The sequence below is a fragment of the Marmota marmota genome, unplaced genomic scaffold, assembly GCF_001458135.2.
Source record: "Marmota marmota marmota unplaced genomic scaffold, marMar, whole genome shotgun sequence".
In the NCBI taxonomy this organism is placed as follows: Eukaryota; Metazoa; Chordata; class Mammalia; order Rodentia; family Sciuridae; genus Marmota; species Marmota marmota.
Window position 1 is genome coordinate 6,035,952 of NW_025999999.1, and position 12,903 is coordinate 6,048,854.

A 12,903-nucleotide genomic window follows, 5' to 3' on the forward strand; every position below is an offset into this window, starting at 1 on the left:
ATTACATCTTCTTATAATCACCTTGCCGGACTGCAAATTTCTTTTGGGCAGAAATCATGTTTTGGTCTTTAACAATTTCCACAATGTCTAATGTGGGGTTGAGAACATAACAGGCACTTGATAAGTAATTTTTTTGATGGGAAAGTTGAGAGGAAGAAACCATCAGACTTCCTAAAGTCTCCTAACCTTTCCAACTTACAGAGATAACATTCCACATTCTCAAATCAAAGGGCCTGAGGTACACTGGGACATGGTGTGTGTGTGTGTGTATAAATTTTTTTTTCCCCTGAGGAAAGCTATCCTGAATGCAAATTCAGTCTTGAAGTGTTAGAAAAACAACCAGGAAAGCACAGTCCCTTCTAAATCCCTTTTGAGGACCTGGCTCTCTCTTTGTGGATGCGTCTGTGTGTATGTGTGCGTGGCCAGGGGGACAGTTGTATGGTGGGCGGAGAAAAGCAAGAGGGAGGAAAGAGAGGGGATTTGCTATGTCTCTTCCCCCCCCAACCCCCACTTCTTTGTCCTCTTTATCCTCGTCCCCTTCTGCATTTGTCTGGGAGGATCCTGGAGTGTTCTTTTGATCGACTCAATCTTTCTCTGGCACTTGAGTTCTGATTGGCTGAAGGACTTAGGGGGAAAAAAACTTTAATTAAGTAGATAATCTCTTCTTTGGACGTTTGGCAGCTCCATTTCACCTCCCCTTAACTCTGTTTGGGATCGCTTACACACCAAGGAAGTTGGGCTTTGAGGATTCCATCCCACTACCACTGAGGAGAATATTTCCTCAACTTACTACCCTGTCTCCCAATTTTTCCGAATTTTCTTTCTCTTTACTCAGAGGATTATGTTTCTCATGAAGCCTTCTGTGTGCATCTTCCTTTTCACCTGTGTCTTCCAACTCAGCCACACCTGGTAAGTAACCTGGACTCCTACCTAGAACTGTGAATAGGTCAGTGTATGTAATATAATGAAGAAAGCTCATTTTCATTTCCAGAAATGTAGAAGGCCTTGAGATCTCTTCTGGGAAAAAAATTCTACAGAGTAGGGCTTCTCCTAAATGTATGGCTGATTTCAGTAAATCTTTAGGACCCCTACCAATAAAGAAATGAATTTAAAAATGGAAGTCCTATTTTTATGAATTACTATGCCACAAATATTCCAAGCAATGTTGGGAGAAATAGATAGTAACCCTGTGTACCAAATCCTGATGTCAGCACTATGCACAAGAAGAAGTGCTTCAAAGCAGGTTCTGCTATGTGTTCAATCTGATCTTGGGGTGAAGACTGGAGGCAAAATTCAACAGGATCTATATTTGTACTTTCTAGCTTACCTTCAATTTCTTCAGAATATTCGAAGTGACTGCTCATATAGTCATTTCCTAAATAGGAATAATTTATTTGAACTACTCAGTTGATATTGGGTTAACAAACATGTTTGAAATCAAATATTTCAGAAATCTAGATTTCTGTACAAAAATGTTTAATTTGTTTAATTTACAAAAATAACTAAATTGCTCGGAAAATAAGATAATATATGTAAAAGTGCTTTGTAAACTATAACACACTGCACAAATGGTACAGTATTATCCTCATTCTCATTTGGCTCTTGGAAACCATATAAAGTATCCATACATGAAATCGTCAATAAGCAAATACACAATAACACACAGAAGCACAACTTAGGAAATGCTTGTTGCTAGAATGTTTGGTGTTTTCCCCCAATTCAGATATAAGCTCGGTCTCTCTGTCCCTTTCTCTTCATTAGTTTTCTTTTTGACCTTCTACTTAATCAAGATACAAATCCAGTTGCTCCACAAACTTTCCAGGCAACTAGAATAGAAATTTCTTTGCTGAAGTAAGCTTCCTGTGCTAATTGAGAGTGTATTCTTATCATAAACAAGCTGAGCCATCTTTATTGCAGTGTTGATTTCAAAGTATGCCAACTTAGTGCAACTATTTGCAAGTAAATATAACAATTTGCAACATGGCTGATTATAAACTGAACCACCAAAGAATTGGTCAATTTTTAATTGGCACTTTAATTGAATATTTCAACATTCAAAAAAAGAAAAAAAAAAACCTAACTCTCTTCTCTTCTCCTCATGAGAACAAAAAAACAAAAGGGAGAGGAGACTATTTCAGAGCATTTCTACTGATGTTCATGGTATTCTTCAGCTGATTCAGTATCAGCAAAAGAGAAACACGAGATTCCTTTCCCTAGTCACCAGGGCAGTGTGAAGAATTGTTCTATAAAAAAATACCTTTACTGTGTGTTCCCTTCCCTGCTGGAGGGGGTCATGTTCATTTCATTCCAATACTGACACAGCCACACTGAAAGGTGGCTGGGTTGCTTGTCTGTCCAAATTCAAGTGTCTGGATTCAAAAAGAAAAAAGAAAAAAGAGATGTGAAAGAAAGTTCTAATTTAAAAACAGGATTTAAGAACCCCTTCTTGCCTTGCCTGACTTGTAGAAGAAAATGTACAAATCTCCTGTGTAACGCAATTAGATTTTAATTGCTTTTTCCTATAAGCCTCAATTTGAATTAAACATTTATACTTGCCATGATTCTGGGTTTTGGTAGCATTGAAAAGTGATTTTTAATTTTACCATTAAATCTTGATTATTCTTATAATGAAATGATCAGGGTTTTGCATAAGGTCATCATCCCCTTTGTGCCAGGCAGAAAAATTTGACCACCACAGCTTTTGAGATGTTTCTCTTAATACTTCATTATCAACCTTTTATGTAAGGACCTCAAAAGCATTTAACAAATAGGGAACCATAATTTCTGCTTGGCTGTTCAGTTGTAGCCTGAAATTACTGTCTAAAAGGGTTCATCAACAGAAATTCCTGGGTTTGAAAAGGAGTGAACAATGATGACATTCACCTCAATATGTAGTTTAACTGGGTAAATCAATAGGAGATATTTAAAAAAATAATTTGCCACAGTTTCCTAGAGGTGAACACTTCTGAGGAGAGTTATCACTTAGTAATTTGAGAAAAAAATTCTTAATACTTATAGATCCAAAAAAGAATGGGAATGCATGAAACTGCCATGCAGCTGGCAATGGTTATAATGGTGGCCAGAGATAGACCAGTGTGATTTTTCATCCCAATGCACTTACTCATCTGGAATGAACAGGACTAAAAAATGTTTTTCCTTAGCTGTTGACCCCATTTTATTCCAAATGATCTCCCATAGTGATAATGTGTCTTTCCCAGCTTTTTCCATACCCACACACACCCACACACACACATCTCTCTCTCTCCCTCCCCCCATCAAATCAGAGATTCATTGGGATGCAGAGGTAATCTGTGGTTCTTATCCATCAATTTCATTCCAAAGGTCAATAGTCGAGATTTAAATAGGTTAGTTTTCTCTTCTGCAGTAGGGCAAGAGTTTGAAAAACATCATCCCTTAGTTCTCAACATTCAAGTTTTTAGAGTAACCTTTCTATGGATATTGAAATTTCATCTGATAATAACATTTCATAACATTCCACAGCTCTGATTAGTGAAGAAATCGTTCTTTCTATGCATGCTAGGCAAGGAATCTACCACTGAACTACATCCCCAGCCCAGGAATCTATTATTGTAGAAGGATCTTTATATTCATATTCTCACCAAGCATTGTATATAGCTAAAATTACTGTTCTCCATATATATCTGATACAGTTTTCAAATGTATTTTATAACAATAAAATACAAATTCATCTAAAAATTATTGAATTAATGATAGTTTTGTTATATTAAGTTTTTGTCTGTTGAAGTTTTTCCCATTTAGAGACACAAAAAGAACTAGTTCAATCAAGTGAGTGCCTCATTAGAAATGGATTCCCCTCAAAGAGATTAGAGATCTTTATGTTAAAAAAAAATTAAAAGAAAGGTTTGAGAAACTTGCTTTGGAATGTCTGAAAAATATGCTGATGTAAAAGATGTACTCACCTAGTAGCTTCCTTGGTCTATAAACAAAGTGCATGGTTGACAAAAAAAAGTTTGGGAATGGTAGGGCAGCTCTGAGGTGGATGAGAAGAGGAATTGCAATGCAGGAAGCCTGGGGGCTTGGGACTCCATTAGAGAAGTTTGAGTCCCAGTTTATCATCAGTTTCCTCACCAACTGGAGCCTGTATTTCTCTTTTATAGGCTTTATTTCTTCTGTCATGAAAGACAATAATGCCTATTACTATTAACAACAAAGCGGATGAGGGCCTGGGAAGAAACATTTCATTACAGCTTTTCTTATGAAACCAGATTGTATGACGATAAGGAGGATGCTCTAAGGTCCATCTTCATCGTGTTTGTGTGTGTGTGTGTGTATGTGTGTGTGTGTGTGTGTTAATATGACATAAAGAAAAATCTCTGTTTTGGGATATTACATAGAGATAAAGAGGGCATTCTAAAAGTCTGGAAGGAAAGGAGTTTTAATCCAAACCCTCTCTCTTCCATGGAAAGAGATTGCCTTTTCCTTTTCCCCAGATGGACAATTAGTTTAATGCTGCTCAATATTGGGTAATGCCATTCTCTCTTGGGATTATTAATAAAATTCTTTTTTCCTGAGCTTCAAGGACTCTCTTCTATTTCCATCAGAAAGGGAGAAGGAGAACTCATATGGCTTAGAGAATGAGATCAAGACAATTTTTCTTAGAATAAACCTTTATTTTTTGGAAAGCAGATTTTTCTTACTAAAGGAAGGATCCAGCCAGGTTAGCAGTTGGGGGAAACCTGAGCTTGATTCACATCAATAATATTCCCCATTGCCTCTCATGTGAAATATGCCTAGACTCTGAGGGCCTCTTGAAAGAAATGACCATTCACTGTGAATGGACTCTGCAGTCCAGCTACCAACCAAACTTTATGGGGTTTTTTTTCCGTTTTTATTATAAGCCCTGGTTATTGATCACATCATTCTCTGTATGCTTCTTAGGTTAGAGTTTTCTCTGGGTCAAGAAAAAATCATTTAAAGTGAATTTAAATGCCCATACCTGAGTCTTTTAAATTCACCATTATCTAACCAGTTCAAATTCACTTTTGAAGAGGTTGTGATCCCAACTTCAGCATCCTTTGGTTCTAGCACATTATAAGGTGATTTTCCAGTGTTTCACTAAGACCCCATAAGAGGGCTGAGAGTTCAATCTTCCTATCCAACTCCATGTAGATAAAATTTTTATCATCTCCAGGCCAAATGTAACTCATGCTGCATAAAGAGTAATTTCTCCTTCATTCAGAACTGTGATTACCTTTTGGTGCCATGACCCAGTCTTTTTCCTGTACTTAGACTCCTCAGGTTTACCCTATCAGACTCTTAAGGCTCCATACCATATCAAATGCTAGGATGATACATAGTGAACCAATGGATTGTCCACATGATCCTATCTGACATTTCTTCACTTTCATCCAAGACGTCTGAGGAGCCCAGATTCCATAGGTTATTGCTTCAGAGACATTGTTTTATTTGAAATATTATATTAAGGAAATTTTAATTTCTTTACAGAAGTAAACAGATATATAATGACTCCCCTTAACTGAACTTCACCCATTATCAATCCTGATCAATAATGTTCCACCCATACTTTCTGCAGCATTTCCAATTGTATGTATTTCTCTTAGTCTAAGCCTTCCAAACACTAACATGGTTCAAAATAGGAAGAAGAGGGAAAGGGGAATATATATATATATATAATATATAATTCCTATCATATGTCTGAGAGATCTAAAGCCAGTGATTAGAATGAATCTTGGGGAAAATTTCACAGATAGGATCACCCTTGGAGGAAAAATCCAAAATGCAATCCAAATTAACAAAAAGAGATAAGTCATTCAAATACAGGTTTGAGTTTATTTCTGTTTGAGCAGTGGCTAGTTAGCAAAAAATTAAAAATGTTTTAAAAAATAAAAAAGGTTGGAGTAGGGGCCGATAAATTTTTTATTATCCACTTGAATTTAGTTCTCTTTGGTAGTAAAAATGGAAATCAAGTGCCAGAATTGTTGATTTGGCTACCTTGAACCTGGTTGTTTTAAAGGATAATTCTTAGGGTTACTACATACCCACCCACCTCTCTTTGATATGAAAACGAACTGGTATTACATTCATCAATGCAATGAAAAACATGAATATTTTCAAAAATCTAGACTACAGGGACCAAGGTAACTAGATCAAGAAACAAAACAAAATTCTCCGCTTCCATAGTGATCTATGGGAGAAGTTCCTGCGATGCCAGACTTCTGGGAACAGTGGCTGGGTCATTTCCTTAGCAGCTTTCACTTAGAGACCAAGGAGAGGGTGTGAGCCCGCCTACTCCCTGTTAGAGTCCTCATTTAAATGCTAAGTGCTGAAGTGCTTTTCTGTAGCTCAGCCTTTCTCAGCAGAGCTTGCTACAATACATAAAGGAAGGAAATGAGGAGTAGGAAAGACAGCCTGTGGCTCTATAAAATATCCTAGAATATAGATGACAAGTCCCTTTCAGGGGGAAAAAAACTTGCGATTTGCTTGGGAAGGAATCTGCCTGAGATTTCTTTGCAGATATTCATGGTTCAGATTTGTGCCAGGAACTATTCCTTGGCCTTTGCCAATAATTATTTGGCAAGAGCTGTACTTGAGATAATGTGGGATTTTAATGCACATTTAATATAAGAACTATAAGTAAAATGGAAATACCCATTTAACTTTCTTAAGCCAACTGGTTTACAACATATTTTTGTTCATATATTGGTGGGCTTCATTATCACACAAAATTCACCTTTATAAGTATATCTTTAGAATTATTTATAGAAAGAAAGAGGGAAAATTTAAATCAGTGAAATAGATATGGGAACATGACCCAAAGCTGCCCCTTCCTGAGTTTTCCATTTGTGCTCATCTTGGAAACCCCTCCCTTGGCCCCAGTCTCCATCGAAACCCTTTCTCCTTCCTCTCTTCCTTTCCAAGGACACAGCCCTCCAAGGGCCACACTAGCTGATTTCACTTCAGGACCCTCCACTCTGAAATCTGGCTTCCCTCCTGGCCTACTGAAGGAGGTCTCTGCTGATACTGGCTTTGTCTGTCCTGACACATAGGAGGAAATCCGGCTTTGAAATGCTTAATACTTTTCTTCCCTGCAAGACATCAGGGGTCTGTGCCTTACTTCCTACTCCCTGCTCGCATCTATAACAGGGTCAATTTCAATCTATACTTTACAGTGGCTAAGAACCTGTCACTCTGCTCATCCTTGAAAAAAAGTTTGCCTTTTAAACTTAACTCCCCTTCATTGTACAGTGGGTTGTTCCTGGTTTAAATACCCTTTTGCGTTAGAGAGAGGGGTAGTGAAGAAATGTTTGGACCTTGGAATCCGATTTCACAGTTATTAGTGAGAACTGCAGCCTGTGTCATTGTGTGCATGTGCACATATTTGTGTGGCTCAGTATGCGTGTTCGTGGGTGTAGTGAATGAGAGAGTCACAAGGATCCTTGTTCAGAGGAGCTGACTTGAGATCTCCCCAGCCCCAGGCACAGTGTGGATTCTATGAAGTGAAAAGCTGCTGCCAGAGATTCATTCTAAGTGAAAGTTTCCTGGGGGAGCCTTCTAACTGGAGCCCCAGGCAGCTTCCTAGTTCTGGACCTTTCTGTCCCTTTTTCCCTCAAGTCTCTCTGTGCTGGTCTCCAGGTAAGACCTGCAACCCATATCCACTCCCCAACACTTTCCTCTCCCCTGGATTGCTTCCCAATTATAGAAACCCCATGGTGGCTCCTGAGGGAGGCCCATGGGAGGTCCAGCACAAAAAGACTCAACTTTTTGTAGATGTTGAATCTTTTTATAGAAGTTGTGTGATGTGTTTAATGATTAGGGAGAAGACAGGAATGTCACTCAAAGACTTGTGGGGAAAGTCAGTGAGGCTGAACTGAAGTGGAGCAGAGGGCAGTAGGATGAAAGTCCTAGATGTTGAAAAGGAAACATCAAATTCTGGAGATTCATACTCAGAACTTTTGCTTTGTAAAAGTAGTACTGGGAAAAGGGGATTGTAAGTCAAATTTAAGCTGTGCCAATGATTGAATTCAAACATATATGCCCACACCTGGCCAAGACAGGAGACTGGTCCCCAAGGAGCATACTGCATGAGACCAAGTAGCCTTCTGGGAAGGAGCATGCATCGCAAGAGGAGAGGGAGCCCAGCATTCAAACTTGGCTCAGTAACAATGTCCTTGTTGTGTAAAGGGACAAGTATGAACAGAGCATGGTGCTTGGCGCTCCTGGTCCAGTGCCCATCTGAATCACAGGCTATGGAGAACCAGGCTTGAGTTCTTGCCACAGCTCCCAACCTGCTGACCACAAAGTGATGTGGGCTTTGCTTGTTTGGAGAATCAACCCAAAATAGGGAGAAATGATTGAAAGTAATTGGATAGTGACTTAAACCCCTGTCCACAATTAGATATATGGAACAGAGAATGGAAACTTGTAGTTCTCTGTGAATTTACTAATGTGGTAAAATAATGTGAACTTCTTCATTGGTATCAGATGAAGAGGGGCCTGGACTATTAGCAAGTGTATGTCTCTGGGTAATGAATATGAGGGAAAAAATAAAGTAATCAAAATACACACACAAACAAAAGGCAATTACAGACATTGCAAGAGCTGAAAGAGAAGCGGTAGCATTTGTACTTGATTGATACAAAATCCCTCCCTCCCTGTCCCAGCTGGAGCTTGAGAAGTCCTTTTTCTGGTGATCAGGCTGATTGTAGGGACTCTTAGAAGCAATACAGCCCAGGAGAGAAGACGCATGGGTGTTTGAGGAGCTGAGATACCCCAGATAAAAGCCTCATAAATCAGGGCTGGGCTTTGGCTAAGTTATGGCCCCTTGGGTGTTGTCAGGCAAAAATTTCCCTGGAGTGGAGAAGCAATGAAAAGTATGTCCATAGGACTCTGCTGTGGGAACTAACTACAACCTCAGACTGGAAATGTAACTGGGTCCTCCAATGGTCCTTTAACAATTGGAAAGACATTTAGTAATGGTGAACATAGCAAGGATTGAGATGCACTTTAGAAAGAAGGGAAAGAGTTTCTTTGCAAGTGCTGAAGTAGAGGTACTGTGGCCTGAAGGTGGTGAGGACAAGGACAAGAGAATGGAGATTAGCCAGTTAGCAGCCTGGATGGGAACAAGTGACAGCAGAGCTGTTTACAGCTACTTACAGTGGAATGTTATTGTTAGAGCTCAGCACAAACCAAGGTAGCAGCGGGGGAAGAGAGAGAGATCTGATTTCTCTCCACAGTTCCTTCTGATTGTAAATTAATTTATTAATTGTAAATTAGCTTATAGACCAGAAAAAAAAAGCCCAAAAATTGTGCTTAAGACTCACTTCAAATTGATGACAGGAAGGCTGGGGTTGTGGCTCAGTGGCAGAGCACTTGCCTAGCATGTGTGAAGCACTGGGTTTGATCCTCAGCATCACATAAAAATAAAAAAAATAAATAAAGGCATTGTGTCCATCTACAACTAAAAATTTTTTTTTAATTGATGATGAGAGTGCAGAGATGTTGTAGGGATGAATAGTTGCTGCATTAAAGACGTCCGTGAGTGGAGGAGCTAGAGGACAGATGGCTCCTGGACAAAATCAGAATCCTTGCAGGCACACTCCACCTGTCAAAATATATTTTATTGTGAGTGAGGAAGAAGGGCATAAACAAGTCACCTGTGATTGCTAGGAAAACACTCTTTTCTACTAAGGACAATTGCAGAGAAGGAGAGGGATCCAGATTTGGCTGCTCAGTGCAGTCAGAGACCAGCCCTCCAGTGCATGGCCAGTGAGATCTGGGAGAGCTGCTGAATCAGGTGTTTCTTCCAGATGCAAAGGAAGAGAATGTCCACAATGGTGATATGCCTACATATCACCATAAGACCCTTGTGCAAAATTAGGGATTTTTTTTTCTGGTGGTGGGGGGTGGTACCAGGGATTGAACTCAGGGGCACTCAACCACTGAGCCACATCCCAAGCTCTATTTTATATTTTATTTAAAGACAGGGTCTCACTGAGTTGCTTAGCAACTTGCCATTGCTGAAGCTAGCTTTGAACTTGCAATCCTCCTGCCTCAGCCTCCAGAGCTGCTGGGATTAGAGGCCTGCATCACTGTGCCCAGTCACAAATGAGTTTTGATACCCACGTAAAAAATAAAAGTCTAGGGGTTTTTCTGTGTCCTTTCTTTAAAAAAATTATAGACTTATTTTTAAAGCAATTTTAGGTTTATAAAAAGGTTGAGCAGAGGTGGGCGCAGTAGCTCAGTGGCTTGCACCTATGGGGACTGGGGAGACTGAGGCAGGAGGATCAAAAGTTCAAAGCCAGCTTCATCAAATTAGTAAGGCCCCTTAAGCAATTTAGCAAGACCCTTAGTGGTTAAATGCCTCTGAGTCCAATCTCTGGTACCAAAAAAAAAAAAAAGAAGAAGAAGAAAAATTAAGCAGTACAGAGAGTTAAGAAAGTACAGAGAGTTCCCATATATCCCCTCCACAACACCTGAACATAGTGTCCCCAATTATTTGTCTCTACTTTGTATGTATAGAAGACAGTATGAGCAGCACCAGTCCCCAGAAAACATTTCCAGGTTATATGGTGGTTCCCAGATAGAGCAGAGCCCAGGTCTGGCAGGTCCTGTGGACATGGAAGTAGAAGGGAGCAGTGAACAAATTAAAACATAAGGGAAACGATGTGATCATTACCTGAACCTCCTTTGGAACATTGCAGAACCTCACTGAAACCTCCCAGAAGTACTCATCATTCATCATGACTTTTTCAAGGATCATAAATCCTGGGTCAGCAGGGATAATAGGAGCAAGGGAGATATGGGTTGCTGAAGAGCATAGCTGTTAAGAAGCACATGTTCCAGAATCTGACTGCCGAGGTCTCAGTCCTGGATTCACCACTTAGCTAGCTGTGTGATGCTGGCTAACTTCTCCGTGCGACAGTTTCTGTAGCCCTAAAATGCAAGTGGATCATTTCTACTTCATATAGTTGTTATGATAATCACAAGAACTTTAAACATGTGAAACACTTAAGATATATTTGGTGTGCACAGAATAAGCAGTAAAAACCAGCATAGTACTTACCATATCAGGTCATTATGAAAACTTTAAGACATGGTACAGGTAAAGCACTACACAAGTCCCTGACACACTTGATAATGTTGGCTGTTATTATGTAACATGAATTACATTTATGTGGTATGAGTCTTTTATATATATATATAGTATAAAGATATAATATAAAATATGTATAAAGTAAGTGCTCACCATGCATGCCTAATTACTGTGACGCACAATGACTATTATACATAACATTAAGCAGGTCAGGTTGACTTTGCTAAAGGTTTTATTATGGTGCTAACTTTTGTGTGCATATGCTCAGTGTTCATTATCTGTCACCCTTGCAGTACGATCATCTGCTAACAGAGTGCAGTCATCTGCTCACTCTACTAACAAATTAGCAGCAACCCTGCTTGCCCCAGACTTTCTTCTCATATCCCCCCAAATCTTTTTGCAATTATTTTTCCTCTCTAATTCTCTGTTGTATGTAATGGTTCTCCCATTCCTTTCTTTTTTTCCCCCAAAAAAACCCTTTAATTCAATCCATTTGTATAGAGAACTTCCTATGTTCAAGGTAGTAGGGTAGGAAAAAAAAGAAGTTCCAATTGTGTTTTTTGAAGTAGATACTTATTCAAGAATAAGTAGGATTTTTTAAATGGCTAGATTGAGAGATAATCCACATACCATGAAATTAATCTCTTTAAAGTATATAAATCAATAGTTTTTAGTAAATTCACAGACTTGTGAAATCCCCACCACAATCAATTTTGAACCATTTTCATCAAAGGAAATCCTTTATCCATCATCAGTCCCTCCCCTTCTTCCCTCCCTGCAGCCCCTGACAACTGCTAATCCACTTTCTATTTCTATGGAATTTCTATTCTGGACATTTCATGTAAATAGAATCATACAATTTATGGTTGGTTTTATGTATCTGGCTTCTTTCACTTAGAGTAATGTTTTCAAGATTCATTCATGTTGTAGCATGTATCAGTACTTCATTTATTTTCATGGTCAAATACTAGTCCATATGGTTATATCATATATTGTTTATTCCTGAATCAACTGAGACTTTTGAGTTGTTTTGCCTTTTGGCTATTATAAATAATTCTTCTATGAAAACACTAATGTACATGTTTTTGTTGGATTATGTTTTCAATTCTCTTGAGTATATATATATATATATATATATATATATATATATATATATATATATATACCTACGAGGGAAATTGCCAGGTCAGATGGGAACTCCATATTTAACCTTTTGAGAAATTGGTGGACTAATTCAAAAGTGCACCCCCATCAGCAATCCCACCAGCAATGTCTGAGGATTCTTTTTATTTTAAAATTGTAGTTGGACACAATACCTTTATTTTTATGTGGTGCTGAGGATCAAACCCAGTGCCTTGCACATTGCTAGGTGAGTGCTCTACCGCTGAGCCACAACCCCAGCCCCTGTCTGAGGATTCTCATTTCTCTACATTCTCTTTTTTTTTTTAAGAATTTTAATATTTATTCTTTAGTTTTCGGCGGACACAACATCTTTGTTTGTATGTGGTGCTGAGGATCGAACCTGGGCCGCACGCATGCCAGGCGAGCGCGCCACCGCTTGAGCCACAACCCCAGCCCCTGTCTGAGGATTCTCATTTCTCTACATTCTCTTTTAATGCTCACTGTTGTCTGTCTTTTTATTTTAGCTATCTTAAAGGGTATGAATTTATTTTAGAAACTTTTAATTGGTGCATTATAATTATACATAATAGTGGAATTTTGTTGCATGTTCATACAGATGCATAATAAGTGGGTATAAATTCTGGTTATGGTTTTTATTTTGTCTCACTGATGACTATACTGAGCAT